This window comes from Macaca mulatta, chromosome 15 (genome assembly GCF_049350105.2).
Source record: "Macaca mulatta isolate MMU2019108-1 chromosome 15, T2T-MMU8v2.0, whole genome shotgun sequence".
Taxonomy (NCBI): domain Eukaryota; kingdom Metazoa; phylum Chordata; class Mammalia; order Primates; family Cercopithecidae; genus Macaca; species Macaca mulatta.
In genome coordinates, this window is record NC_133420.1 from 48,895,701 (window position 1) to 48,921,434 (window position 25,734).

General features: G+C 48.8%; 1 protein-coding gene across 24 annotated transcripts in view; it reads left to right on the forward strand.

Moving 5' to 3' along the window:
* Positions 1–2,697: 2,697 nt before the first annotated feature.
* The window catches only part of PTPN3 (protein tyrosine phosphatase non-receptor type 3), a 122,430-nt gene continuing 99,393 nt past the window's right edge, over positions 2,698–25,734 (forward strand). For 12 of the 24 annotated variants that reach the window (XM_077968345.1, XM_077968346.1, XM_015117129.3 and 9 more), the window contains exon 1: positions 3,236–3,324. The gene's annotated coding sequence lies outside the window, so the exon portion shown is untranslated. Of the gene's footprint in view, positions 2,797–3,235; positions 3,325–3,566; positions 4,171–25,734 lie in introns of those variants that run through there. The other 12 variants (XM_077968348.1, XM_015117124.3, XM_077968354.1 and 9 more) reach the window with 8 other exon arrangements.

A 25,734-nucleotide genomic window follows, 5' to 3' on the forward strand; every position in this document is an offset into this window, starting at 1 on the left:
GTTTTCTGTTCTGTAAAACTGAGCTAAAACACTCACTCTGTAGAGTGATGGTAAGGATTAAAGAGAGAATATATATAAAATATTCATCATACTTGAGCTTGATAATAGCAGTTATTATAACTAGACAAGAATTTTTAATTTGATCTTTTTTTTTTTTTCCTTTTTGAGACGGAGTCTTGCTCTCTCGCCCAGGCTGGAGTGCAGTGGCGCGATCTCGGCTCACTGCAAGCTCCGCCTCCCGGGTTCACGCCATTCTCCTGCCTCAGCCTCCCAAGTAGCTGGGACTATAGGTGCCCGCCGCCACGCCCGGCTAATTTTTTGTATATTTAGTGGAGTCGGGGTTTCACCGTGGTCTCGATCTCCCGACCTCGTGATCCGCCCACCTCGGCCTCCCAAAGTGCTGGGATTACAGGCGTGTGCCACTGCGCCCGGCCTAATTTGATCTTTCGAATGCTTATTATTGCAAACATGTCATTGCGACGTTAATAAACTTTGAAAAAAACCAACCTTACTACTTCAAAAAAATGACCAGTTATATTTTCCCATATTTCCTTCTAGTGTTGGTGAATGTGTCAACACCATGTTTACACAATCTATTTGTGTTTTTAGCTTTGTTGTTGTTGAGACAGAGTCTCGCTCTGTCACACAGGCTGAAGTACAAATGGTGCCATCACAACTCACTGCAGCCTTGACCTTCTGGGCTCAAGAGATCCTCCCACCTCAGCCTCCCATGTAGCTGAGGCCACAGGTGCATGCCACCACACCTGGATAAGTTTTTTTTTTTTTTTTTTTTGCAAAGATGGGGTGTTTCTATTGTTGCCCAGGCTGGTCCTGAACTCTTGGGCTCAAGCTACCATCTCACCTGGATCTCCCAAAGTGCTGGGATTACAGGCATGAACCACCTCACCCGACCTGGTTTCTGCATTTTTTTTTTCATTTAACATTGTACCCTAAGTTTTCCCTGTTGCAACATGGTCTTTTTAACTTAGTATAAGATAGCTATTATTTCAACTAATATACCATAACCTAATTAATCATCCCTCTATTGTTGAGTACTTTGTTTCCAATTTGGGGAGTATTCTTTCATTTTGTTCCTGCTTCTGTTATGGTGATTTAAAATGCATGATATTAAAAATATTTAGGTCTTTCCTTTAGGTGTAAGCACGTTTCTAGCTCGAATTTGAGGGCATCGTTTAAGCTGACGGCTGTCAGCTGTGAGAAAAGAAAAGGGAGTTTCAGTCTAGGGGTCAGCAAATTAAGACAACTTCGAAAATTCACACATCCTCCGTTGACCTCGTTTTCCTCATCTCAGCAGTTGGCAAACTGGCATGAGGATGACTGTTGATTTAGGTAGCCACTCAACAAATGGATCTTTAAGGTAGTCTAAACACGTTTACGTTCCTTATTTCATTCAACTTCCACTTGGGGCCCAGATTGAAGCGTAGGTATTCACAATGGTTGAAGCACAGAGGATGAGGCAGCGGGGAAAGCACAGAGAATGCCACCCGCTGAGCCCCGGGGCGCTGGGTGGAGCTCTGCGGGGGGCGTCGCCTGCCCCTCCAGGGGGCTCCTCCTTCCGGGGGCTCCAGCCCCGCCCGGCTCCGAGCATGCCCAGTGCGCTCCCCGCCGGTCCGAATGGTGCTGAGCGGGCGCCGCAGCTCCAGGTTTTGCTGGCGACTCGAGGCCGGGCGGGGCGCGGGCGGTCCTGCCCCTGGACTCCGGGCTCCGTCGGAATTCCCCCCGACGCGACGCCCGGGCGGCACCCGCTGCAGCGGCGTTATCCCGGGACATGCGGCTCGGGGACAAGGACCGAAATGAGCTTCTAGGGGTTGCCGGGGCCTCAGTCTATCCCTGGAACGACCGCCCCCAGGACCTGGCACCCAGGCCCGACTGGAGGGTTCCAGCCATCTCTGCATCCCTTCGTTCACATATTCAACAAATAATGTTTGAGCGCCTACTGTGTGCCAGACGGTGTCGCAGGGGGGTCCCTGCAGTAAAGACAAGCAGAGCTACAGCCCCAAAGCTGACATTCAGGAGGGAAATACAACATGAGAATTAAACAAATCGGAGGAAAAGCCAAAGTGACAGATCTCATCTGCTCCTCTGCCTCCTTGCCGTTCCCTAAGCGGTCCGGCGCCCTTTTGGGTCTTTGCACTGGCTGTTCCCTCGGCCAGGAATGCTCTTACCCGCTTATCTGCGTGGCTGAAATACTACTATCACCTTCTCAGTGTCACCCGATCAGACCGCCCATCAGCTCAAGGGCCCTATCCGACTGCTTCACTGAAAATTCACTACTTACCTCCACCCCCAAACCTCCTGACCCTGCTCTTTTTCCCTCTTAGAACTTATCACTTTCTAATATAACGCACAGTTGGCTAATTTGCTGTTTATCTGTCACCAGTCCCTCTTTCCCCAAACTCCACGGGGGGACAGAATTTTTGTCTATTTGTTCACCACGCGAGAAGAACCAGAATAGGTGCTCAATAAATATTTGCTGATAATGGATAAATCGTGTTAAATGCTGTGAAGAAAATAAAGTACATGAAGTGGCCAGGAGCAGAGGGCTAATCGAGGAAGGTGGTCAGGAAAGGCCTCTCTGAGGAGGGGACCTATGTACAATGAGAAGGCGCCGGCCACGTGAAAAGCTGGGTAAGAACGTCCCACAGAGGGAAAGGCGCGCGCCAATGTCCTGAGGCTGGTGAAGTTCCAGAGTCTGATGGACAGAAAGGTGCTCTAGGATCCTCAGGAAGGCAGGTGTGAGATGAGGCGGAAGTGGGAAGCGGGAGCACAGACCAGGTAGGGGTCCCACGAGCCTTGGGGAGGTTTAACCAGGGAAGCTTACTAGTGCCGCGGGACGAGCACTGGACTGGAAGTCAGCGGGACCTCGGCTCTACCGCGCACCCGTCGTGCAAGACTCCTCGTTTCAAAGTTTCTTTGGGCGCCGACTGCTTGCCTTCCCCAGGCATGAAATCACTGAGGGCCTGGCACACAGTAGGTGCCCAGTCATGGTTGTGGAACGAATGGCTGCATGCATGCGTGAGGGAACTCAGGGCCTGCCCGGAGCTCGGCGGAGAGCCCCGGTGGCCCCAGGAGATGCGTCGGGGCGCGCCAGCCTGGGGCGGGGGCGGGAGAACACCGCAGGCCAGCCCGGACGCCCGCCCCCCGCCCGGCGCGCGGGCCCTTCGCGGCCAGCCCGGCCGGCGGGAACCGCCCGCGGGCGGCACTGGGCATGCTCAGACGGCGGCCAGGTCGCGCCGCGAGCGAGCTTCCGCGCCGCCCGCACGCGCGACCTACCTGGGCGCTCTGCGCCCCCGGATGCTTCAGGTACTGGCCAGTGCGACCCCAGCGAGCCAGGGGCAGGGCGCGGGGCTGCCGGGGGCCGGGGTCGCGCTCGGCGCCACCCCGCCCCCACCCGTCCCTGGGGCGCGCGGCGGACGCGCGGGCGGGCTGGCGGGTGCGGCGGCACCGGGTCCCCGCACCACGTCGGGGCGGGGAGGGGGCGCCCCGCCGCGCTCACCTGGCGGGGCCAGGGCGGGAGGGCGCGGGCGGGGCGCCGGGTGGGGCTCCGCCGGGCGGGCGGGCGGGTGGCCGGGACGCTGCGCTGGAGCGTGGGCGTGCGCTCCGGCCGGGCAGGGGCGGGCGCAACCCGCGGAGCCCGTGCCACCGGCACCCCCGGAGGACCCCGCGCCGCCGCGACCCCGGCTTGGGGCTCCGAGGGGGCGCACAGCGCGTGGGGAGCCAGCCAAGCGCGGCGGCCAGCGCTTGGCTCCCAGGGTGAATCCGCCTCTCGGCTTTCAAAGATGGCATTTCCTGGGCCTGGCACGAAACTCCAGCGCCAATAAATCCTCCCCGTTCCGCGGGCGATATGGAATGATTTATCAGGTACCTGCGGTGAGAGAGCTGCAGAGGGGGGAGTGTATGTGAGAGTGCCCAGCCCCCCGGAAATTCCCATTTTCAGCTACCTAAACTTACTGAGAAGTTGCCGTTGCCTTAAAAATTCATGGGAAGTTGAGACAACTTGACACCTGGGTTTTCCGAGTTGGTGGAAGGAGCTTGTGACTTGGAAACTGGAGACCTCCGTTCAAGTTGGACTCCCCTTTGGCCAGCTAGTGACCTTGGGCAAGTTGTTTAACCTCGCTGGTCCTCAGTTTCCTCTCTTGCAAACAGCTGGTAATAATGCCCACCTCGCTGGGTTGTTGAGTGGCTTAAGTGGGATAAATTATGTGGAGGTGTTTGGCACCGTGCCCGGCACAAAGCTAGCAAGCAGTTGGCGTGATGTGAATTTAATTCGTTTAGAGACCCTCGTGGCTCTCATTTCAGCAGGAAATTAGAATTAGGAAACCATCTTCACGGCCTACTGGTGGAGTGACAGACCCTATCTCTGTGCCCAGGAGAACTTCTGCCGAAGTCAAGGCCTTCGGAAAAGCAATTTAGCCAAATTGTAATCAGAGAGCATCTCCTTTAAAAGCAGTTTTATACATTCAGAAACTCCAGAAGTTGGCAGTTTGGCTTCACTTACAAAAGAGCTGTTTTGTAAGATGATCCATCTTGCAAATGTTTAAGCAGATGATGGGAGAAAGTAAAGCCTGCTTAGGAAGATTTCTGTTCTAAAAAGCTCTCAAATCCAACTTTAAGTGATTATTTAGATCAGGGTTTCTCAGCCTTGCACTATTGACATTTGGGGTTTGATAATTCTTTGTGTCGTGGGCATTGTAGGATTTAGAAGCATCCCTGGTCTGTAGATTGCAGTAGCAATTCCTGTCTCCCAGTTGTTCCAACCAAAAATGCTTCCAGTATTGTCAGATGTCTCCTAGGGAGCAAAATGCCACTCCCACACCCCTTTAGAAACACCAGTTTAATTCATGCTTTCTGTCATTAGCCTGAGTTGTTTGATAATTTCATCTTGTGCTTTTGTAATAACTAACCTTTGCATAACCTTGTAGAACTTACAGAGTACATTCACCTGTATCATCTCATTTAATCTTTACAACTCTTGTGAGGCTGGTGTCACTCCCATTTTACAGATGAGGACATTGAGGCTCTGAGCAGCCAGTTACACAGTATGTGGTAGAGCTGGGATGTGTAACCCAAGTCTCCTGGTTCCAAGGGCAGGTCTTTTTCTTCTGCATCAAGCTGCCTGCCCCTTTGTTGTATGGAGGCTTTGATATGGATGACTTTCCGGATGATTAAATCAAGATGTGAAGTATATTGGAAGTTGGAAACTTTTTTGAGATTGACTAGTTGAAAATTAACAACAGTAAGCTATTATCTGACAGAGTAGGCCATTCTAGTTAAATATTCTAGTTTATAGCGAGCTCCCATAAATCCCACATGCAGTTAATGGAATACCAATTTGCAGAGAATTAGAGTAGAATAGAACGTGCCTAATACTCTGTATTGGTCCTGCGTTGTCTCTAGTGATTTGCCATCTCCTGAAAAGGACTCATATATGCAAATTAGACATTAGCTGGGGAATGTAAAAGGTCAAGTTACTGAAGGCATTTCAGAGTAGCTGAGGCATTTATTGAACTTCTATATGGCAGATGTAGTGCTGGGTGGGGATGTGGGTTGGACCCCAGAGAATCCAGGGTGCCTGCATCCACTTCCCTGCAGGAAAGGGCAGGCCCTGGTCAGGCCAGACAGGTGGTGGGCCCTCAGACAGCTTGGAGCAGTAGAAAAAGCCCAAGGTACCATAGAAGCAGATTCAGGATCCCATACCATATCATCAGTCATGTCTCTGAGCCCTCGATTCATCTTTTATCATACAGAAGATACTCTGGTAGTTTTAAGCATGCTCATTGAAGTCTCAGAAACCTGGTTAGGGAGGCAAGGTCAGAGACAAATCTTATCCCTGGAAGAAGTTGGGGTTCCAAGGTGGTAACTGGCTTTAGAGAATTGAGACCAACACTTTGTTGGCTGTGAACTGGAAGGTTTCACACACAGTGGGGTTTGTTGCTGCCAAACCCCACCCCGTTCCCCACCTTGCAGATAAGGAAACTGAGCTGGCAAAGGTGGTAGAGTGGGGCCAGGAGCAAGAGGGACCAATTTTGACCTTCTGAACTACAGGTCCAGGCACGCAAAAGACAACATTTTCTAGGATAGGCATAACCTACCAGAAGGGCTCAGATGGGAGGGAGTGAGAAGACATGGCACCCTGCCTTTCCCCAACCGTCAGGGTTTGTGGTGGTTGAGAAGAGACCAGCAATTTGTGGTCCCTACATCTTTCCCCAGGAGAGCTCACCTTCCAGCATTGTGGTCCTGGAAAGCAGGGACAATGCCTCTTTATCTTTTCCCAAGATCTGTTGTAGAAGCTGGAAAGCTGAAGACACCCAGCACATACCCTGGCCTGGAAGGGCTGGTGGGGGTAGGGTAGCCTACCCAAGCATCAGCTCTTTGTACCAACTCTAATAGAGACAGGAGGTGACCAGGTCAGTGTCCACACTGCTCTTGGCTGGATCCGGGTGACCTCAGAGCCTGATCTTATAGGTGTCTTCTTTCCTCTGGCCGAGAAGGACCTGAGAAATACTTGGTAAGCCCCTGGCTGAAAACTGATCTGGAAATGGGTTCTAAGACCCAGAAATCTTGCATCTCCAGCGCTTCTGCTTGTGTGTGCACCTGAAGCTTCCCACTGCCCCCAGGTTAACTTATTATTCCAAGACCAGGTGTGAGCACAGATTTAACAGCAAATTGAGACATTTATTGAGTCTCTACCATGTGTTAGGCCATAGGGCTACAGAGGTGAACACTGAACCCCTGCCTTCATGGTGTATTTGGGAAGACAGTGACGTTTGTGTGTGTGTGTGTGTGTGTGTATGTGTGTCTCCATCCATTTGTCCATGGTCCTGTAAGTGCTTTAAAAGGATAAGCTAGATGCAGGAGACACCAGAGGATGCAGCCATTCATTCCCATGGGCATCAGGAGACACTGTGGGGAGTAGTTCTAACCATGGGGAGAAGTTCTAACTTCAAGGCTTAATTTGAATTAAGCCTCAAAGTTAGGAACAAGATGGCATTTGGGGCAGGCAAAACAGCAGGGGCAAAGGCATGAAGAGACTTTGTGGATCGTAGGCATGGTGACTCTTCTCCAAGTCCAGTCTGGTCTTTTTTGTTTTTTGAGACAAGGTCTCTGTCATCAGGCTGGAGTGCAGTGGCCTGATCATGGCTCAAGCAGTCCTCCTTGTACCTCGCACCTGGGACTCCAGGCATGTGCCACCACATCCAGCTAATTTTTTATTTTTTGTGGAGACAAAGTCTTACTATGTTGCCCAAGCTGGTCTCGAACTCCTGAGCTCAAACGGTCCTCCTGCCTTGGCCTCCCAAAGTGTGGCGATTACAGGTGTGAGCCACCACACCCAGCCAAGTCCAGCCTCTTGGTGTTCATTAGTGCAGAACCCACCTGCTGTGGTTAGGGTCTGCCTTATCTCTGGGTGGGCCAGGCCTCACCCAGCCAGGGCTAAGTGCCTATTCTCCTTGATTCTCCTTGTTTTCACCTGGATGGGAGCGATGTCACTGTGTTGTCTTTGAGGCAGGAGTAACTTCTGCAGGGATGCCTCTGGTTTTAGTTATCAGCACTCATCTGTACTTATTGGTTGCCACACGCTGTTGTGAGTGCTCTCCAAATATTAACTTAATTCATTTAATCTTCACAGCAACCCTGTGGCCAGGCTGCCTCTCAGGTACAAGTGGGGGGGCTGAACTCCTCTGCCCAGTGTATGTCCCTCTGTGGGTGATGCTCTGATTGTGGCACGGCCTCTCTTGGCCGCCTTTACATAGATGTGCCGGGAAACAGCCCAGTCTGAGTTGCAATGGAGCACTGACCCCATTTCCTTTAGGGGGCCAGCAGGACTCTGCTGACTAAATTTTCTGAACCAAAGAGTGGGATCTGTAGTGTGAAAAAAGAATGTGTGTGCCACTGCTTTGTGCAAGAGGAGGCCTGAGAAGTGTTTGGATACTGAGAGAGTGGAATTTTTGAAACATTTTGATGGTTTATGTGGAAAGTTAGGACAGAGGATTTGAAATTGGGATAGTCCTGGAAAATTCAGGTCCCATGATTTACTGTTAGGATACACAAGCTTTTAGTAAATGTTTAAGCAGTGTAGAGTGAAGTGAATTTTTTGTACTGAGCCCTAATAGGGAACAAACAGTGCTTTTTAGCCTCAAAATCTTACTGATTCCTTCCAGCCCCATTTTACAGATGGGGTGAGAAAAGTGAGGCTCAGAGAGGTGAAGTAACCACCAGAGGGCACAGTGTTTGTAAGCAGTGCAGCCGAGATTTGTCTTTTTGTGGTTTTTGTTTGTTTTTTAAATATAGAGACTGGGTCTCGCCATGTTGCCAGGCTGGTCTTGAATTCCCGGGCTCAGCTGATCTTCCTGCCTCGGCCTCTCACAGTGCTGGAATCACAGGCATGAACCACTGTGCCTGGCTGCAGCCAACATTTGAACCCAAGTCTGTGCCTAGACAAATCATCTGTTGTCAAAGTCAAATAAAATATAAAAACAGATATTTCTCTAAATTTAAAACGTTTGGCTTGTGAAGTAAGAATAATAATTTGGGAAATCTATACAGACCAGGTGGTCTTTGATTTGGAAAACAAAGAGAAGGTTGGGAGTGTTATTAGAATGAGAAATGTTACGTATTGTCGTATTGTTTTGAAAAAAAAAATGGCCATTGGCACTAGAGAAGCTCTTCGGGAGCTGGCAAGCTCTGATTGTTGCATGACGGTGGTAGATAAAACTAGACTTAGAATCACAGCAATTTGTTTCAGTAGTTATTAAATAAAACTGATTTTAGGTTGTAACAGGCAGTTTTAGCAGCCAGGCTTGCAGAGAATTTTATTTTTGGAGCAATGTTATGTGCCCTGAGTATTTTTCCCCTAGCCTCTCGACTCTGATTTAGTTGGACATGACAATAATGACCCAACTGTGTAATCAACTTCCACCCTGTAAAATGAGAATCATAATGGCACCTATTCCCTTTAAGTTGACTGTCGTAAATGAGCTAATGTGGAAAACCAACTAAGGCAAAACTTGGCATAGAAAACGGGTTCCTCGCTTTGTGGTCAGACCCCTGACCCTCCAGACAAGCACTTTGATCTGTGTCCAGTGCTGAGTCGCTGTGGGTGAGTAAGGGTCCCTCCCCAGCCAGAACCACAGGTCCTGGTTCTCAGGACTGAAGGGATGTTCCAAGAGGAAGCATCCAGGACTGTGCAGGGGCCATGGCTGCCTGAACACTGTGCTGATGAGGGGCCCCTGGTGTAGGAGTGGGGTTGGAGACCTGGCCCATGCGTGCCACCTCCCTCAGCCACATCAGCTTAAGGGCTAGCCCAGAGGTTCTCAGTGAGGGAGGCAGCAACCAGCTCCATCAGCTGTCTTTTGACTACCAGCCACTATTGGGCCTGGGGAGGGGAGGTTAGCCTCCTGAGCTCAGTCTTCCCCACTGGTTCCCCCCCAGTTCCCTCCCCTGCTCTGGTAATCAAATGCATACATGGTTCTTGTAGAAAATAAAAGTGTCAGGGAACACAAGAAAAATTATGCACGATGCTTCTCATGAAAGCAGCTGGTCCACTCTCAGCACTGCCGCGATCTGCACATGCCCTCTCCCGCTTCCAGTGGATTCTCTACTCTGCAGACGAAGGAGTCTTCCATACACACCTATTTCTCTCAAAATGAAGACAAAGCTGATCTCTCGGCATCTCCTGCAGGCCCTATGTTCATGCTCTTTCCAGCCCTCACCTCACTGTGCTCCTTCCTGCTGCAGGGACTGCAAGAGCTTGGGACCTTCTCCCCCTCCCCACTGATTACTTCATCCTGTGTGTCTCAGCTCCATGATTGCAGAACCTTTGCTCACCTTCCTGACTTGAGTTAAATTGTTGCTATAAATGTTCATGCCACCAGATCTCTCTCTATTATAGCACTTTTCCTAGTGGCAATTTTGCAGCTAATTAGTGTAATTATTTGTATTAGTACCTGTCTCCCAGCTACACTATAAGCTGTGTGAAGGCAGGGTCTTTTTTTTAAAAAAAAATTTTCTAAGTTTTATTTTTTTTTCTTTTAATGACTTATTTTGATCCAATTCAGACCCATAGGAAAATTGCAAGAATAAATCAAAGAAGTCCCATAAACTCTTCACCCAGATTCCCCAAACATTATCATTTTATTCTATCCCTGTATATATATATATATCTTTCCTGAACCATTTGAGGATTATTTATCGATGCCTCCTTTCCCCCTACATTTATTTCCTAAAAGCAATGATATTCCATAACTACAAATTTTAGAATCAATAAATTAATATTGATACAACATCGTTTACCTAATCTATGAACCTTAAGTTTTATATACTGTTTTTTTTTTTTTTTTTTTGAGAGAATCATCCTCACTTTGCCACCCAGGCTGGAGTGTGGTGGTGTGATCTCGGTTCACTGCAACCTCTGCTTCCTGGGTTCAAGCAATTCTCCTGTCTCAGCCTCCCAAGTAGCTGGAATTACAGGTGTGTGCCACCATGCCTGGCTAATGTTTGTATTTTTTGTAGTGACGGAGTTTCACCATGTTGGATGCTGGTCTCGAACTCCTGACCTCAAGTGATCCGCCCGTCTGAGCCTCCCAAAGTGCTGGGATTACAGGCCTGAGCCACCACGCCTGGCCTAGATGTTAAGTTTTGCCATTGTCTTAGTGATGTCCTTTTTTTTATAGCCAAAAACAAACAACTCTTATAAATAGGTTGCGTACGGTTGTCATGTCTCGTTAGTTTCCTTTAAACTAAAACAGTTCCCCAACTGTTCTTTGTCCTTCAGGACCTTGACTTTTTTTGTCGTCATTTTTCCAAGATGGAGTCTCGCTCTGGCACGATCACAGCTCACTGCAGCATTCGACTCTGGGTTCAAGCGATTCTCCTGCCTCAGCGTCCTGAGTAGCTGGGATTACAGGCATGCACCACTACACCTGGCTAATTTTTTGTATTTTTAGTAAAGACAGGGTTTCTCCATGTTGGTCAGGCTGGTCTCGAACTCCCGACCTCAGGTAATCCGCCCACCTCGGCCTCCCAAAGTGCTAGGAGTACAGGCGTGAGCCACTGTGCCCAGCTGGACCTTGACGTTTTTGGAAAGTACAAGCCAATTATTTTGTAGAATGCCCCTCACATTGAGTCTGTTTTAACTCACCATTTTGTCCCCAGTGCCAATGCCAAGCACAGTGCCTGGACTGTCAAATGCACTCAGTAAATATTTGTTGAACGAGGAGAAGGAGAGATGGAAGGAGGTGCAAGGGGAAAAGTCAGCAGGTTTTCTGCTTTCTTCCACCCGCAAGCCTTTCCCTGCTAAGCGATTTTTTTTTTTTTTTTTTTTTTTTTTTTTGAGATAGAGTCTCGCTCTGTCACCCAGGCTACAGTACAGTGGCACGATCTCAGCTCACTGCAACCCCTGCCTCCTGGGTTCAAGTGATTCTCCTGCCTCAGCCTCCCGAGTAACTGAGATTACAGGTGTCCACCACCACGCCCGGCTAATTTTTTGTTTTTTGTTTTTTGTTTTTTTTTTGAGACGGAATGTCTCTCTGTCGCCCAGGCTGGAATGCGGTGGCCGGATCTCAGCTCACTGCAAGCTCCGCCTCCCGGGTTTACGCCATTCTCCTGCCTCAGCCTCCCGAGTAGCTGGGACTACAGGCGCCCGCCACCTCACCCGGCTAGTTTTTTGTATTTTTTAGTAGAGACGGGGTTTCACCATGTTAGCCAGGATAGTCTCGCTCTCCTGACCTCTTGATCCGCCTGTCTCGGCCTCCCAAAGTGCTGGGATTACAGGCTTGAGCCACCACGCCCGGCCTGGATGTTGTTATTTAGTTGCAGTCATACTGTATACAGGTTTGAATCCTGCTGTTTTTATAACAAAGCTTTCCCCCAAAAAGAGAGGCTTCCTGAGAAGATAGTGAGCTTGCTGCCCTTGCAGGTATATAAGCAGAAGCCAGATGACGGTTTGGCAGGGATACTGGAGAGGCGAATGGAACGTTTGATGAGGGGTGAGACTCATCAGGTTGGGGGTCCCTGCTAATCTTGGGTAGCCTTCTCTAACGTCAGCTCTGACTTCACAGGCCTAGGACCCCAAGAACAGTGCAACTAGAATTTATCATCCCAACCAGAACAATCTGAGAATGAAAAGGGGTGCTGTTAATAATTGCACCTGACTGACGGGCCTCAGCCGGGACTGCCCTAGGTAAATCCGGACGTGTGGTCACCCTATTTAAGAGTGACTTCGAGGTTGAGATCAGTGCAGGGTGGGCCAGCATAGAAAACCCTCTAGCACTAGGAATCTTCTACCTGGATAAAGACAAAACTAATCTCTGCGTGGCCTGCAGGCCTGATGTTTGTGGCTTTGGTCCCCACTCCTCTGTGGTCCCACCTCCAGTGGGATGCCACTCCCCAGCTTTGTGCCTGCCACACCGGCCTTTTGTCAGCCCTCACCTCACTATGGTACCTCCCTGCCACTAGGACTGGCAGAGTCTGGGACCTCACTCGCATACCCAGGCTGGAGGGAGGAGCAGGGACAGAGTTTATGATAGATGGACCGGGAGATGAAGAAGCCAGCTGTGCTTCCCACTGACCAATTTCTAATAGAATTTAAGAGCTGGGGTGTGTAAGCAAAGAAGGGCAGGAGGCAGGAGTCACCCTAGACCTTATCTTCTTTCCTCTAGTGCTCACACTTCCACCTCTTCTTCCTGCACCAACGCCCACATCCCTGTTCCAGCCCTAGTTCTGAGATCATGACTAAGTCACTGACCTTTGGCAAAGGCAGGGAAGCAGGTGGCATTGGGGACCCAGGCACAAGAGGATGGGCACTGGATGAACAGTAGGTGCAGACAGGGACTTGGATGCAGAGAAACCAGGCAGGAAACCAGCATCTAGGGATCCCAGTAACAAGGTCACTACAGGGCCATTTATCAGGAAGCCTAGATTTGTAATACCAAGTGCCCAGACTCTCAGTCAAGGGGTCAGGCTGTGGGATCCATAGAATCTGGTTCTTTAACTTATTTTCTGCCTAGAAGAAAATACAAACCTTACCTTCGTGGATTACAAATTATTATAGGATGAAAATGTGAAGATAATGGAGCTGTTTTCTGGGAAGCATCCTAGTCATGTGAACTTTAAGAACACTGTCCAGTGCAGTCATGTTTTTATTACTCTAGGCATCAGCAGCTTTAATGGAAAAGCCAGTTAGTAAAGGAATGTTCCAGTTCTTAGAATGCAAGATACTAGTACTGCTGAATGTTGGAAAGATTTTCTGGTTAACTATGTTATTAGATTTTACTGCTTAAAAATGTACTTTCAGCCGGGTGCGGTGGCTCATGCCTGTAATCCTAGCACTTTGGGAGGCCGAGGCAGGTGGATCACCTGAGGTCAGGAGTTCGAGACCAGACTGGCCAACATGGCAAAACCCCGCCTCTACTAAAAATACAAAAAAAATAGTGCTGGTGGGCGCCTGTAGTCCCAGCTACTTGAGAGGCTGAGACAGGAGAATCACTTGAACCTGGGGTGTGGGGGCGGAGGTTGCAGTGAGCCAGATCATGCCACTTCACTCCAGCCTGGGTGAAAGAGCAAGACTCCATCTCTAATAAAGAAAAAAAAGTAAGTACTTCCCTCCTCCCTCCAACCCCACACAGCTGCTTAAAAGCATTTAGTTTGGGGTCACTTTTTATAGGAAGAGCATGTCACACAGTGTCAGAACTGGAAGGGACCTTAGAAAAGCCTTTTCCGCTCCCTCTTTTGTGGATGGAGAAACCGAGGCTCTGCATGGGGTGTAACATACTCAAGGGCACATAGTCAATAGCAGAGCAAGAATGGTACCCATGTCTCAGAATTTCCAGCCCCCAGATCTTGGGTGTGTTTTCTACATCTCATCCAAGGAAGTTTATCAGATGAGCCATGTATTTTTAATTATTTTGTTAATACCTTTTGGCATTTCTCTGGCGACAGAAATAAGTTGTATTGGCATTGAAGCAGTTAGGCATTTCTTGCTGAGTTTCTCTATGTAGAAGTTGCTAGGCTATCTTTTTTTTCTTTTCGTTTTCATGTAGAAAAGATTATATATACCTTCCACTGAATTTCCATATCCTGTAGTGGTGTTTCTCAAACTATAGCACATCAGAATTACCTGGAAGGCTGGAAGGCTAGTTAAAAGAGGCTGTTAAGCCCCACCCCCAGAGCGTGTGATTCTCTTGGTCTGAATCAGAGCCTCTGGTGAGGCCGGAAGTTTTGCATTTCTAACAAGCTCTCTGGTGATGCCACTCGTTTGGAAGCCAGGGACTGCCCTTTGAGGTCCGCTGCCCAGGGTTTCATGGCACTTTTAGATAATATGCTCTGCGCTTTGTGGCCAGAGGGGCCCTCCCTGCTCTTGCCACAATGGCCAGGGACTGCTCACTTGTTAAGACCAGAGGCAGGTTCTCATATCTCAGCCCATTTGGTCAGAGAGAAATTCCTCTCTGTTCCAGGGCTTCTGTGATGCTCCTCTTCCCTCCTACCTTCCAGCCCACCTTAGCTCTTCCTCTGCTGCCTGTTCCCTTTATCCTCTGCTCTTACTGTCCTGCAGGCCTTTTCAGGTAAACTCAGTTGGTTCTATCAGCAGGGGCTCACAGGTCTGTGTCTCCAGCCTGATCATCTCTGGGTATATTAGTCCATTCTCACGCTGCTAATAAAGACATAACCCGAGACTGCGTAATTTGTAAAGAAAAGGAGTTTAATTGACTCACAGTTCCGCAGGGCTGGGGAGGCCTTGGGAAAGTTACAATCATGGCGGAAGGGGAAGCAAACACGATGACCTTCACACAGCGGCAGCAAGGAGAAGTGCAGAGGAAAAGGGGGAAAAGCCCCTTATAAACCCATCAGATCTGGTGAGAACTACCACAAGAACAGCAGCATGGGGGTAACTGCCCGCGTGATTCAATTACCTCCCACCTGGTCCCTCCCATGACACGTGAGAATTATGGGAACTACAACTCAGTGAGATTTGTGTGGGGACGCAGCCAAACCATATCACTGGGCATTTCCAATCCTGTGTATATCACATCTGCACAACTCCTCATGAGTGCCCCCAAGGCCCCTCCTCTGCATTTCTGGAACAGAGCTCATCACCTTCTTTCTTAAAAATGCCCTCTCCACTAGTCCTCTCCACATAGTCTTCCTGCTTAGAAACCTAAGGTCACTCTTCACTTGTCCCCCACACCTTAGAAAACCCTTCTTCAGTCCACTCCTCTTTTCCACTCCACCCGAACTGAGTTTGCTCACTTCTCCCATTTGCCTCTTTTGCTTACTGTCACAAATAGGCCCCTTGCGCCTGTACCTCCTTCACACAGCTACCAGAAAAACGTTCCCTTAAAAAGCACAGAAGATCACCTCATTCTGTGCGGGCTCCATCTGGCCTTGCTTTTCCCCGTCTTTTCTCCAACCCCGCAAAATGTACGCTGTAAGCCAGGGCTTCACAAGCTTTCGTGTTAAAATGCAAATACATACTCAGCAGGTCTGGGCTGGGCCCTATACTCTGCCTTTCCAGCACCCTCCCAAGTGGTGCCAGGATGGGGTCCGTAAGCCACCACATGTTGAGTGGCTGGACTCTAGGGGAGATCTGTGTTTCACAGAGTCCTGCAGACCTGTCTTCACTCTGTTCATAGTGCAAGAATTTCTGAGTTTTGTGTTGTAACTGTAATGTTTTCTGTTGTATGTAAAATTAACCTTAAATGTTTTCAATCGTAAACTTAGATTTGCTGTTGCAGTGGTTATTTGCTATTGAAAGAATTTTCGAAGACCAGGAAGGGCTTCAGTTTTCTTCAGAGTTACTAAATAGGTCCAGGTGCATGGGTGTATGGGGGTCAGGGATGGGTCTTGAGAATGTTTTTCCTTTAAAGGGGTACACACTGCCAAGGGGTTCCCTCTCGTGAGCTGCTCCAGGACAGAGGCTCTCCCTTACTCAGTCTTCTCAGGATGGGTGGTAGAAGGGGAAGGAAAAGAGTCTGGTTTCCGTAGGAGGAGGTGAGTGTGGAAACTGATAATTCCGGCAGGGAAGACTGGGCGGGGAAGGGGAGCTCTCCTAGGGAAGGTGCTGCCAGTCACAGAAGAGGGTGAGCATCTGGGGGCTGGATCTTATATGACTCTTTTTATTTTTATTTTTTATTTTTTTAAAGACAGAGTCTCACTCTATCACCCAAGCTAGAGTGCAGTGGTGCTATCATGGCTCACTGCAACCTCCATCTCCCAGGTTCAAGTGATCTGCCCACCTCAGCCTCCCAAGTAGCTGGGATTACAGATGCACACCACCACGCCTGGCTACTTTTTGTATTTTTAGTAGAGATGGGGTCTCACCGTGTTGCCCAGGCTAGTCTTGCACTCCTGGACTCAAGTAATCCACCCACCTTGGCCTCCCAAAGTGCTAGGATTACAAGTGTGAGCCACTGCACCTGGCCTTATATGACTCTTGATAAGGCTTTGCTGTTGAGGAGCCAGCTGGGGAAACCACTGGTAGGCATGCCTGGGAGCCAGGCTTTGTCCTAGTGCAGGATGGGGGGTCACAGAGGGCTGAGGACTGCGTGAGGATGAGTGGGCAGGAGGTAGAGCCATGTGCACCTGGGAGAGTCAGGATCTTGCCACAGCAGGAGGGTCAGAGAAGCAAGTCCCAGGTAAATGTGGGGTGAGGGAATGGGATGGATATCAAACAAGGGTGCTGCTGACTTTGACCAGCCTGCTCCAGAAACCTCACTACCCTCCTGCGGCCTCTGAAGTGCAGGCACCTCAGTCCACCACTGAAGAGTTTTTCAGGGTCTGGTCTCTGCCTCCTCTCCCACGTGTCCTCCGTGACTTTTGCCCCTCAGTTCTAGCTCCCACCCAAGGGGCTGTTCCTCACTTCAGATTCAGATGTCCGTCCTCACCTCCAAGCTTCCACAGAGGTGGCTTGGCCAGGCTGCCGTGCTCAGTGTTAGCTCTCAGCACAGGTGGTGAGCCTGGGACCGTCACTGGGCCCCCAGTCGCTCACTCCAGGGCCCTGCTCGAGCCTCCTGAGTCTCGGCCTCCACCTCTCCACACTGGAATGCCAGTGGTATAGCCACCTCACAGGGTCGTGTGATGATCCCGTTTTGACAGAGCAGCATGCTAGGTACTCAGGCAGTACTGGCTCAGCTCTCTGGACAGAGGGACTGCCTTTGGACATGTGTCCACAGCTTGAGGTGGAGAGAGCTGTGGTTGGTGTGTACCACCCAGGGCAGGGTGGGGCTCAGGCGATTTTGCCTGAGGTGGACACTCCAGAGGTTGGCGTTAGTTCACTGCGTAGATGTTGAAGGCATCAAAAGATGGCAGCTGGCGACAGAGTGAAGAGGAGGAAGTTGGAATTGGGATGGAGAGCACAGCCTGTCACACTTTATGCAAAATGATTCAGATTCTGTAGGTCAGGTGTGGGGCCTGAGACTGCATTTCTAACAGGCACTCAGTGATGATGAAGCCACTGGTCCAGAGACTGCACTTTGAGCAGCATTCATCCAGAACATGATTAATGATGGGGAGCCTTGTGGAGGAGAAGGTAGAGAAAAAACATGCACAGCTTAAAGTATAGCCAGCTTTCTGCCTGGCTGCTTGGAGACACCTCAAATGGGCAGGTGTATCCAGGCGTCTGGGGTCCGTTGGGTTCTATTGGAATCAGATTGTGGGTGATGATGAAGACTGATTGTAAAAGTCTGGTGAGAGCTTTGGGAGACATATGGAGTGATTTGATTTTGTTGCTTGATATCACATCCCTCACAGTCTGGCTTCACAGTTATATCCTCCTTAGGAGGCATCGCTTTCTGCCAGAGGTTGAGCCATGGTCACACCCTAGAAGGTCCTCTGTCTTAGCACTCCCCACCTGGAAAGCTGTGATTTGTACATCTCCCTCTCTCTGATTGGTCTGTGAGTTCCCAGAGAGCTAGGACCTGAGACAGCCTCTTAACCTCGTCCTTCAGCACCTGCCTCACAGCCGGTGTTAGAGAGAGGGGTGGATGCAGGTTTTGAAGGAAGAATGAGTAAAGCCTATGATCAAAAGGGAAGCAGGAGAGCCCAGCACTGAACCGGGGCACTGGAGCCTGTCGCTGTGGACAGGAGGCCCAACTACAGCATTAGCCAGGCCTTTGGTGAAATTGCCAGGAGCGTGGTCTAAAGGGGACTCGCATTTTGGGCATCAGCTCTGAGGAGTGAGGGCTGGGCCGTGAGTTCTCTGAAGGAGTGGGGGGCTCCACGGGGGAATGGCAGTTTCAACCAAGAAGCTATCATGTTGATCTGGGAGCCAAGAGAAAACCTACTTTTCTTCTGCTGCCTTCAGGAGGGGGAGGACAGGTGCCCAGATATATGCAGACTGGGGATCAAGACTTTTCTCCCTGTGCATTAGGTCACCGATAGCAGCTCTTCCCAAGGCTGAGTAGAAGCAGCAGATAGGGCTCCAATGCGGGGCAGTGTCTAGAGCAGCCCACAGCCTTAGCACCTGTGAGTGCTGAGGAGGACCCTGAGGGTTAATGTCAGTTTCATTTTCCTGAGGAGGAAATGGAATCTCAGAGAGGTTCAGTAACTGGTCCAAAGCCATAGATCTGGGAAGTGCAGGAGGCAGCCCAGCGCTGGAGCTGGTTTCTGGGGGAGGAGTGGGTCCAGGTATGGATTACAAGGCCGGAAAATTGCAGAGGTGGTAGGGCAGGGCAGACCGTGGGTAGTGGGAGGGGACCCAGGAAGAGGAAGCAGGGTTGGGGATGCAGAAATGGGACAGGAGGCACCAGAGAGTCAGGGGACGGAGATTTAAACAGTTTAACACCCTGGCACCAATAAAGCATTAGGTGACAGTATTTAAAACAAAAAAAATTCGGTCAGTTTGACTTTATTCTAACTCATCATTGCTCATCATAGAAAATATAGAAAAGAAAAGAAAAGTCGAAAGAATAGAAAAACTAACACGTGTGGGGTTTTGTCTTTCAGATTCCTTTGTTTTAATTAGTTGTGGTTATCCTGTAGATACAACTTTATAACAAGCCTCTTAATATTCTGATCACCCAGACATCCTGTGGCTGTTTTGTGGCTTACTTAACTGGCCCTCTGAAGTTGGCAAGTAGCTTTTTTGTTTGTAATTCTCAGTGTTATAAATGTTGCTGGGAGGAAAATCTCTGCAACTAAAACTTTTTTTCATGTCTGAATATATCCTGACAGCAGGTTCCTAGAAATGGAATTACTCAGTCAGACTGCCTCCCAGCCCCGTATTGGAATGGTATGCTGTGTTAGCGCTGACACAAGCCTTCTAAAAGTGCAGGTGTAAGCCCTGCATGCATTAGTTGTTCATTCATTCATTCATTTGTGCATTTCACATGCATTTCTTAAGCGCCTATGGGTAGAGGCTCCATCTATGGCCTGATCAGCAGGGAAGCAGCTGCCAGCATCTTGGACCTGACCGAAAGGTGGGGGAGTTTCTGACTGTACATGATGTTCAGCCCTCCCTGTCCTTGTCACAGGCCCAGGAGCCCTGGACAGCCTGTGGGTCCAGAAGTAAACTTGGGTGCCTCTGTGGCTGCAGGGTCCAGGCAGTGCCTACCCATCTGCCTTCCCCTCTTGTGACACTTAGTGACATACTACATACTGAGTATGGGGTTCCCAATTTTATCAATGTATTCATGCATTCCATAGATACTTAGTGCCTCATATGCACCGGACACTGTTCTAGATCCCATGGAGATGGCAGTTCACTACTAAAATCCCTGCCTTTAAGGAACTTACATTTAAGGAGAAATGTAAAGTAGGGTGAGAGGGAGAAGGAGTGATCAGGGAAGGCCTCACTGATGAGGTAAGATTTAAGCAGGCACATGAAGAAACTGAGGGAGAGAGCCAGGTGCGTATCTGAGGGAAGAGAGTTCAAGGAGAGGGAACAGCACGTGCAAACACCCAAGGTTGGAACAAGCTTGGCACCATCTGGGAACAGCCAGAGAGCCATGAGACCCTGGTGGAGCAGAATGAGATCTAGGACTCAGGGTTCATTTCCCCCATCCCCTTCGGAGGTTTCAGAACCAGAGGGCCACCCCTCCTCTGAAGCAGTTCAAACTAACCTCATGTATTTCTCTTGCTTATCTATAGTGGGCCATCACTGAGACCTGTGTTTCGTGGGGTCTGGCTTTGGAAGTCCCTGCCATGCCCTGCCCTGCCCTGCCCTGCCCTTGAGTTTCCTCATCTGTGCAATGAGGGACTTGACCCAGGAGACTGGCAAGGGTACATTGGGCTTTCCTCTGTCTTGTCCAGTTAGGTGCGTGAGTTTGGTCTTGGGTCATTTTTAGGTTAATAGTAGGAGTGTGTAAGTGCCATTGTTGATATTTAATTCTTAATATGTTTAGCCTATTAGATTTCCTTTGTTATGAAAGAGTCTCCCAGCCAGCTGTGGGTGGCAGCCTTGCAGCAGTCATAAGAAGTGAATGGAGGGATGACGAGTTGATGGATAAACCCTGCTGGGTACCAGCCACTGGGCAGGCTGCCTGTGTGGCAGTGGTGAGATTTTAAAGACTCAGACCCAGCCTTTTTGTGTAGGGATGTTAGCTCTGCCAGAAGATCATGCTGGGGAAGGACTCCACTCAGCAAGACCAGAGCAGCTACTACCTCATACCATATACAGAAATTAACTCAAAATGGATCAATGGCCTTAATAGAAGACCTAAAGCCATAAAACTCCTAGAAGAAAACATAGGGGTAAACCTTCACGACCTTGAATTTGGCAATGAATTCTTGGATATGACACTAAAAATGCAAGTAACAAAAGAAAACTAAATTGGGACTTCATGAAAATTAAAGCTTTTTTGCATCCAAAGACATTATCAAGAAAGTGAAAAGACAACCTATAGAGTGAGAAAATAGGCCAGGCGCAGTGGCTCCCACTTGTGATCCCAGCACCTTGGGAGACTGAGGCAGGCAGATCATTGAGTCTAGGAGTTCAAGATGAGCCTGGGCAATATGGCAAAACCTTGCCTCTACAAAAAGTGCAAAAATTAGCCAGGTATGGTGGTGTGCGCTTGTAGTCTCAGCTGCTAGGGAGACTGAGGCTAGAGGATAACTTGGGAGGTGGAGGTTACACTGAGCCAAGATGGTGCCACTGCCCTCCAGCCTGAGTGACAGAGCAAGACCCTGAAAGTCAATAACCCACATTAACACAAACCAAATTTTAAAAATGGGCAGAAGACTTGAATAGTCATTTCTCTAAAGATGCACAAATGGCCAGTAAACACATGAAAAGATGCTCAGCATCATTAGTCATTATGGAAAATGTAAATTAAAGCCACAATGAGGCACCACCACTGCACACCTACTAGAATGGTTTTGATCAAAAATGGGAAACTAACAAGTATTAGCAAGGATGTGGAGGAATAGTAAACTTCTTATATTGTGGTGGGAATGTAAAATGGTGCAGTCTCTGTAGAAGACAATCTGATTGTTCCCCAAAAAGCTATACACAATAGGGCCAGGCACGGAGGCTCAGGCCTGTGATCCCAGCACTTTTGGGAGGCTAAAGTATGTGGATAGCTTGAGCTCAGGAGTTTGAGACCAGCCTGGGCAACAGGGCGAAACCGAGTCTACCAAAAATACAAAAGCTTAGCTGGGCGTGGTCGCACACACTTGTGGTCCCAGCTACTAGGGAAGCTGAGATGGGAAGATCCATTGAGCCCCGGAGGTGGATGAGGCTGCAGTAAGCCGAGATCGTGCCTTTGCACTCCAGCCTGGGCAAGAGAGCGAGACTCTGTCTCAAAAAAATAAAAATAAAAAAAGCTACAGAGAGAACTGCCATATGACCCAGCAATCCTACTCCTACGTATATACCTGAAAGAATTGAAAATGGACTCGGACAGATACTTGTACACTGAAAAGATAAAATTTAAGCATTGCAACACCATTCACAATAGCCAGAAGGCAGAAACAACCCAAATGTCCAATGACAGATGAATTGATAAAATAGAATATCATTCAGTCATAAAAAGAAAGAAAGTTCTGATAGGTGCTAAAATGTGGAGGAACCTTAAAAACATTATGCTAAGTGAAATAAGCCAGACTCAAATAGATAAATACTATATGGTTCCGCTGATGTATCTAGACTAGGCAAAGTCGTAGAGGCAGAAAGTAGATTAGAGGTGGCCAGGAGTTGGAGGAGGGGTAAATGGGGAGTTATTGCCTAATGGGTACAGAGTTTCTGTTTGGCATGATGAAAAATTTCTGGAAATAGTGGTGATGGTTGCACAACATTGTGGATATAATTAATGCCACTGAATTGTACACTTAAAAATGGTTAAAATGGCAAATTTTACGTCCTATATATTTTACAATTAAAAAAAAAAAAAAGGCCCCTTGTTTACCAGAGATTTAAAAGAGCAGAAAAAAAAAAAGACCAGAAGAGATAGTGGGAGGAGCACGTCTTTGGCAGGAGTCACTGGGTTTGGATTCTGCCCTGCTGCTGGGTCACCTCAGAAACGTGTGGGGTACCCTCATGGGCGAAGCCTGGTCCCCTCTTTTGATGTGAGAGTCCAATAAGATGATGAGTGTGGGCTCTCTCCTGGGTCATGGGGGTTGCTCAGGGAATGCCTTCCCATCCCCTTTAATTTCATCTTTTCCAGTGTAAAAGATCGTTCTACCTGGTAGAAAAGACAGAACACAGTTAACTTGGCGATTTTGCCCAAATCATCATCAGTTACCTTGCTCATGTTTTGCCATCCTCCTCTAGGTGGTGGCCCAGCCGCTGTCTGTCCTCTCGTTCCCCCTCTCTTTGGTGTTTTTGCCCTAACTCAGGGCTTATCGGGACCCCCACTTCCTTGGCATTGGTGCCTGTCCTTGGTCACATGATTCCTCTTCTTTGTCTGGGTTTACTGTGGGTTCTTTCTGAAATCTGAGCTCTGCTAATGAGAAGCCATCTGAACACCCAGCCATGCTTATATACACCCACGTGGTGGAGTATCGTAAACTCATAACAGAAAGGGTCAGGGAAGTGTTTGAAATACCTGGACGAATGTTGGATAGTGATCATGAGAGAGTGGAATATATGATTGCATAGACATTACAAGTTCAACTTTTTAAAAAACACAAACAGAATTGTTGGTTGGCTTGTTTTGTTCAACCTGAGCACATCAGAGTCCACGCCCTTTGTAGCCGCTGGTCTGAGCCGCCCTCTCCTTCCCCTCCAAGGTTCACTACCACCTGTGGTCAGATCCACCTTTTTCACAGCCATCCAGGGAGATTTCTTGATGCCTGAGCCTCTCTCCTGGCAGGTTGAAAGAAGCTCAGGGTTCGGACACTGTGAGGCTGTCCTGGATCCTCCAGAGACCCAGGCCCCTGCCACACCCAGGTTGCCGCCCCCTAGTTTATCAGTTACTCCCACCCCATGACTGTCCTCATCAGATCTTTGGCTCAGAGCCAGTGCATGTGCCCCCAAAGGTGAGCGAGCCAGAGTCTGATGGAGCTCTAGTTTGCTGAGAAGCTCAGCTTCCCACGGGCCGGAAGGAGTCCTGGCAGATCCCTGGAGGCAGGTGCAGTGGGAGGAGAGACTGACTGGGGCCAGGCTGGCTACCTCACTGAGGTCCGGAAGGAGAGCTGGTCATCAGGTAGGAACGGCCCCAGGCCAAACCCAGAGCCTGGCCTCAGGAAATGAGGTGGCCTGTTTCTGCGCTCCTGCTGCTGCTAATAATTAACCCAGGGACGGCTGCCTGTGAGGCTGGAAGGGCCTTTAGACATCATGTGACACACTCCAGTGCAGGCCTTTTGCAAAAGTGGGAGGAAGTCATTTACTACATTTCCTCAATTCTGAAAGGCGCGTTGGCCACACTTTAATGCTTCTGAAATCACCATGACCTTCGCAGTCACAGGGTACTTTAGATGTAGTTTCTTTAAAATAACTTTGCTGAAACCCCTGTTACATCAGGTGTGTCATCTTAGAGCAGAGGAAATATGGTGATAAATACCCTGATCATTACTCAAGTTTCTAATGTTGTAGAGTTAATTAGGGGGAAAGAAGGTTTTCTGGGCCATTTCCCTTGTAAGAGGAAATTTACCAACATGCGAGCCTCAGGGAGTGTTTGTCAAGATTATCTCAAAAGGGTAAGAGTATACCTTATTTAGTAAGTTACAGAGACAATGGTGATTAAGTGTGGGGCTCCCTTTACCACCTCCAGTGAATCACCTGTAATTCGCCTCCCTCCCAGTCATGTGGATCAGTGGACTCAGAGTGGGTGGTGTGTGATGCCCCCACCTGAGCTTGGGCTTATCACCCTGTTTGGAGTCTGCCTGTGCGTGGTTCTCTGAGTCGAGTCTCCCAATCTGTAAAATGGTAACAGCAATGCTACCTTCCAGGCCCAGTCAAAACCTGACACCCCTCAGTCAGGAGTGAGGGGTGTAAAAATACTTGGAAATCACTGAAGCCCCGTAGCACAGGAAGCCCAGAAACAGGAAAGGGAATGGCCCAGGGACTGAGAAACAAGACGGGTGGAAAGGGCAAGAATGCATAGGCGGTGTTCACAGAGCTGATGTTGAGTGGCTGTGGCGGGCCAGGCCCTGTGATGCGTTAAGAATGAAATCCCTGCTCCCTACAGTTATTTACAGAGGAGGAAACCGAGACAAAACATTAATTTGTTTAGGTTCGTGTCCACTTGGGAGTGGCAGAGCAGAGACTAGAACCCAGGTCTGGCTATTCCTTCAAACCTCCAATGGACTCTGGCCTGGCGAAACCCCTCCTGTCCCAGAGCATTCCCAAGTAAAAATGTTCCTGGTTCAGTCACGGACCACTCTTGAAATCAGTGAGTGAGTTGTCTTTATCTCTATTCCCAGCTCACAGCACATGAAAAGGCCTCAGTACAGATAAATGCAACAACAGCAGCAATGACATGTATTATTTCCTTTTTTCTTTACCTTTTATTTTTTAGTAGCAATTATATATTCCTTTACTTTTTACTGTTTATTTTTAAGATATACAACTTATTTTGATAAACGTATACATTTAATTCAGTTGTTCCTAAATACTGTTATTCTGGCATTTTGGCATGCCTTTTAGAAGTCTTTTTTAAGATTTTCCTTTCATTAATTTGCTGACCCATTTTATCAGGGTACAAAGCCCTGGAAATCTGAATAGGCTGCATAAAAATATTTTATGGTTTTTAGAGGCACAGTGGCAACCAGCAAGGTTACCGAACCTAATATAACCTGAGATGGCCCCCTGGATTAAAACCTTACAGGCAGAGGATTTTAAAGCTGGAAAAAGCTTTAGAGGACTCTAACCTGGGAAACAGAGCCAGAGAAAAGTGAGTTAGTGACTTCACGAGTCACCTGGCTGATCAGAGACAAATATGATGCTTCGTGGGGGTGAGTGGAAAGTATTTTTCTCTGTTTCCTTGAGATAAAATTATGGCGAGAGACACTGGTGGTGAGGATTGGGTTTCTCTGGCTGGACTGCCACTGGCTTCAGACTCCTTGGCGGGAACAGAGGCTGGCAGGATGGTCTGGTTGTGAGATTCCAGCTTCTTGGCTGGGATGCACTGTGATTAGCACATCTCAAACCTTTCAAAGTGACTTTAGCTGTTTTCTTTTCTGAGGGCTTCTGCTGCTTTTGGCTGTAAAGGGGTGGGGGCCAGAGCCTAAGATAGAAATATAGTGGACTGACACCCAAATGGGCGTGTCTGTGCCTGAGGGCAAATATTAACACAGTATTTTTGTAAGGTTTATGCAACTTGATTCTTGTCCCTGTGGAGTAAA